The following is a 5175-nucleotide window of genomic DNA, read 5'->3' on the forward strand; positions in this document are numbered from 1 at the left end:
CTGCATAACTCCCACGCATCAGGATGTAACAGGGCTTGTGAGCTTTTTTAAATACCCGTTCTCTAAATCAAATCGCCTTGGTGTCGACAAAGGTATTTCAGGTAGGTCCGTTGATAACGATATTTATACAAAATGGGATCTTCTTAACTATTTGGACGGCCCGAAATCGCATGGAACTATGTAAAGCTGACGAACTTTTCAGGTCTTGTACAGCAGCCAATCATGCGCTTTATAGCAGTTGTCAGGGCTGTGTATAGCTTGAGTACGCTGGCAACAAGAGTGGCGGAGGACGCCTGAGGCCGACTGTCACGTGTCGCCAGCTCCACCCAACTGAGCTATGACCGATGCCAGCTGATTCTTATTAACCTTATTATAAAGAAGCTGAACACGCCGTACGTCCATTTCCCTTTTTTGACGCTGCAAAGGCGCAGTTTCTAACTCAAGCGTTTGACTCAGTTTAAGCGAGGCCTTGCCATGCCCTTCCTGGTTTCATCCCGCCAAAGCCACATGCTGCTTTCGTTCTTTACGAACTTCTTCCCCCTAACCAAATTTTTGCCCAGACGAACTTTTTCCTTCACGAACCCTTGATCTATGGGGACTTGAACACGGTGACCTCTCGCCCTCGACGAACTTTTGTCCTATATAGATTGAACGACGACTTTTTGTCTTGGACCAACTTCTTCGGGACGCACTTTGCTTTATACAAGCCTTTGGCCCTTTGAAAACTTGAGCACAACGATCTTATGTCTTTAACAATTTCGGAATGCACTTAACCCTATGCGAACTTAAACACCGCTAGATTTTTTCATCGACGGAATTTAGACGAATACGAAATTTCCCCTATGCGAACTTCAGCACGAGTAACCATTGCTACTAAAGCACCTTTGTCGTATGCGATATGTTGTGCCACAAAGCTGTGCACGACGAACGAACGACGAACCTGAGTTGATCGAAATAATGTCCTAAAGATATCTGGCACGCAAACTTTAAAAAAAGAACATGCATCGCTGGTTAAAAAAAAGTGGGCAACCGGCAAGAAGGCGTGCACTGGAAACACAATATATCCTTCGAACCGTTAGATTTTTGCTAAAATACAGGTGGTGTCTCTAATACGCTGCAGTGGTTTAATCACACACACTTATTGTATGGGCACAAGTTTGGTCTCATAAATATTTTTGCCGTTCAATTTTCGTCTCCAAGGGAACCAAGACGTCAGCTTCAAATTATCCCCCGCCTGGGTCTGCTAGACTTATCCTTCTTCGTTTCTTCGCTGTCAGATCTTCTTCGGTCCTCAAGTTATCCTATCCTGAAACTTCACGTGCCAGCCCGACAACAGGCGTGCGTCGGCCGCTGCACCCAGCATTGGACACGCGCCGCTGGCTGGCACGGTGCCAGCCGGGCTATGTTTACACTCGGGGCCTCGCGTAGTGGAGCGGCGAGCTGCAGTGCCTCGCTGGTAACCGGGGTGGGCGCACGCGCGCAAGGCCGTCCGGCAGCGCCAGGAGGCGTACCAGCGACCGAGTGTGTGGGAAAGACCCGGCGTTTGTCGGTAGCGTGGTGACTCGCTGCGGGGGAGACAAGGCTGTTGTCGTGTGGGAATCACGGTGGACTTCCAGCACGCTGACTGAATGCTGTCGTGACTGAACTGCGTGAGGTTCTGAGATAAAGGCTCTGTGTGGTACGCAAGTGAACCGGTGACTTCGGAATTGCTGTTCAGGTAAGCTTGGGCAATGAGTTCTGTCATTTTCAGTCACTTCTGTCCGAATAAGATTGACAAGTGTATTTATTCCACGTTCGTCATTATTTATGTCTGTGGCTGCTTCCGTTAAACGGAAGATCATGATCAATACAACATACCGTGACTTGGGACGCTCGTTGGGTGGCGAGCACTCACGGTGGAAGCACGCGCCGAATGTAACACAGGCATACATTCTTCTTATCATGTGTGTGAACAGCAGTTAGCTTTGAGAGTGAGCACCTCTTCCCTACTGCGGAGCTCGGCAGCCTGCCTAACATCAGGGACCATATCGCGCTCATCTCGAACTCGGCGTGCCGTGTCTTCAGCTGTGAGTGTAGTGTTTTCGGCTGCGAGTGCAGTGTTTTCAGCTGCGAGTGCAGTGCCTTCAGGTGCGAGTGCAGTGTCTTCAGCTGCGAGTGCAGTGTTATCGCTGCAGTGAATCGAGGCATTTCGTGGCCACAATCGCAGCGACCGAGCCGTTTGTCGCCGGAGGCTTCGCGGCTCGTTGGTTTCCTATCCTGCGTGTTCCGTCTGTTCCTCTCGGTAGCGCCAGCTTCGGGTTACCGGCGCCCGGGCACCACATCTGGCGCGGCGGCCGGGGAGGGGGGCGCCTGCCGTTTAACGGTCGGTGTGGTGACTGACCGCAGGGGGCTCGCTGCGCCCGGGCCGGGGCACCACGGCGGGCAGCAGTGGCAGGAGGTGCTGGCTGGCCACTGTCAGGTGCCCTCGCGTCCCGTCTGGGGGGCACCTACAGACGTTTTAGGGGAGCCGGAAGTGTCGGCGCTTGTGCGGGGATTCGACCCTAACTCAGCGGAGATGGATAGGCTGGTACCCTGCGGGCCTGTGAGCCGGCCTGTGGCCGAGATCTCGCGCTCAATCTGTACACGTATACCGGAAATGCACCGTCAGAAGTTGACGTTCTTCACTGGTGAGCGTTGCTATTTCCCACGTATTCCACAGCTGTCGCATAGGACATAAACAGAAGCAGTTCCCAGAGGCGGACTGCGACACTTAAGGTGGAGTTGCAGTGCGCCAGCGTTAACTCCGGACGGGCTTTTAATAAAACGTGCTGCCTTGTGTTAGGTGCGATGTTCGGCTCGGCTTACGTATGGCCAGGAGCATGCAAATTTCGCCCATCGGAAAACCGCCGAGTGCCTATCCCATGAACTCATGAATTACAGCGGGATTGGGTCTTGCGCAGCTGGAACGGTGGAAAGGGCCTCAGCATAACACGGCCATGTGCCTGTGCACGCGGTATGGGAAGAAGGCACTGGAAGAGCTTCGGGCAACCCACCAACTGCCAACCGTTGATTCAAGTAATGTTAAGTCAAGCCAAAGCAGACCTTATTTAACCCATAAACTAATCTGAGGCTCGGTCAGGTGTTCAGGTGGCTCGGCTGCACAAATACAAGCAGTGGTCTTTTATATTGCTTCATAGTTATACTGCTTTCTTTTACAATTGCTCACTTAGACTGGAAGTGTTGGGCGAGGTCGCATATATGCCCCACTATATTTGAGAATGATCCGTGAGTTCACATTTTGTCATTTCACAATCAGTCCAGACTCCATAGAGGGACCAGGCTCCCCCATTATGCACGAAAGAGCGTCTTGATGTGTCCACAAATTACGAATAATTATCAGACTTTGTGCGGTGAGCACATACGTTGCGACTTCTGCGAGCTTGGTCCATCCCGGCCCGCAAAATGCGCATTGTATCGTGGCCTGTGGCCCTGGAAATAAATAGAGCGCTACATACCTGGATAGGCCGTGACGAAGGACGGCTAACGCACATTATCCACATCACAGTGCATTGTCATCCCCCGGCGCTCGCGCTCGTGAACGGAAACGGGGCATTGTGCGGTAAAGCTGCGAGCAAGTTCCCCTCTCCTCCCCTTGTGACGGCAGCCTCTAAGCGTCTTAGCGGGTACGCACGCCTCCACGCCGGGCGGGGGTTTTCCTGCCGGAGGAGCGCTGGCGACTCCGGCGTCAGAGTTTCGCAAGTGGTCACCAGAAGTCGGACCACGCTTGGCCAGGTTTGCTCTGCGTCAGACGCCCCTGCGCGCGACGCGTTTCGAGGCTCTGTTTTGTGACTGGCGCCAGTCAGGCTCAGCCCCGGAACGCCCAGGTATATCGACTAGCGGCACAAATCGCTCCCGGGTATTAATCTGCAATCAAGGTCGTCCGAGTAGCCACAAGCTAGTGCTGACGTCTGTCTCGGAGTATCTCAAAAGTTTATTCTGCAAAACCAATCCGCTCATGACATTGTTCCGTATGGGCACCCGGCCTGTTGACAGCAGCGCCATAAATCAAGCCGTGGCCATATCAGGTATAACAGCCTCACGAGCAATGTCAGGGTGTGTTTTTAGTATTGGTGCAACACGTGTAAGTCCATGTGTCGCACTGCGCAGCGCGCTGTGTTGACATGTGGTTAGTTATGCAACAGTCGACTGGTTCGTCAAGCTGGGCCGTCAAACCTTCCGTAGGGGCCACTGTCTCATTATCATCGATTCGGTGAAAACATAAACATCCGGTCATACGCAGGCTTCATTATCGGCAAGGATCAATGTTAGCTGTGTCAGCGGGGGCTTAACGCCCCTATCGACCCGATCAACGGTCCACACGGGCGCTGGGCGCTCAAGGCGGACGCGTTTCAACGACCAAGGGCGGGGCCGCACCCAGGCTCTCTTTAATTAACTGACCGCCGTTAATGTATGATAAGGCCTAGTGGAGCGACCGACACAGATTGCTGCAGTACTGGGCTTAGTGATGGGGGGCGAAAATGGGTTAGTTCTGGAGAGGTGGTTGCGGATTGCTAGTTAGCTACATTTCCCATTGCTCTGCATTGCCACCTGAGTCCCCCCAATATGTCCGGCGGCACTGGGTCAGATCAAGATCCCTCTCCCGATCCCAGTGCAGTGTGCAGGCCTTGACCTCCGCTGACGTAGGTCCTGTTGGCCTGCCGGAACCGGAACACATTACAGGCACAGCCAGGGCAAGCTATCCATCGCGCGCTAGGCTGGAATACGCTAACGCTTCGCTTCGCGTCGCTGCGCTTCAAGTCTACAGGATTCGTTGAATTTCCGCCAGGTGTGTTGTGGTCTGCTGCCGGATGATGCTGAGACGCCTACCACCGAATGCGCCACGCGTTTGCCGGTATGCAGTGCAAATAGGATTACCGCAGCAGCATCCATCGAATCAGCGCAGCATCGAAGCGGCCCCGTTTCACGCCGCGAGTCGAACTGACGCCCGCCCGGACGCGCAGGCTTTCCTCCCGACTGGGTTTTCATGGGCGAGAACGGTTCTCAAGGCTGAGGTTCTCCGAACGTCTCGAATCCCTTCAGGCTCCTCGAGAGTCGTGCAGTCGCCGTTGAGAACCGGCCCACGCCTACGCGACGCGGCGAGCCATACATGGCCACCGTCCAGAGCTGAACCGTTAC

This window comes from Pollicipes pollicipes, unplaced genomic scaffold (assembly GCF_011947565.3).
Source record: "Pollicipes pollicipes isolate AB1234 unplaced genomic scaffold, Ppol_2.1 Scaffold_5724;HRSCAF=6776_pilon_pilon_pilon, whole genome shotgun sequence".
In the NCBI taxonomy this organism is placed as follows: domain Eukaryota; kingdom Metazoa; phylum Arthropoda; class Thecostraca; order Pollicipedomorpha; family Pollicipedidae; genus Pollicipes; species Pollicipes pollicipes.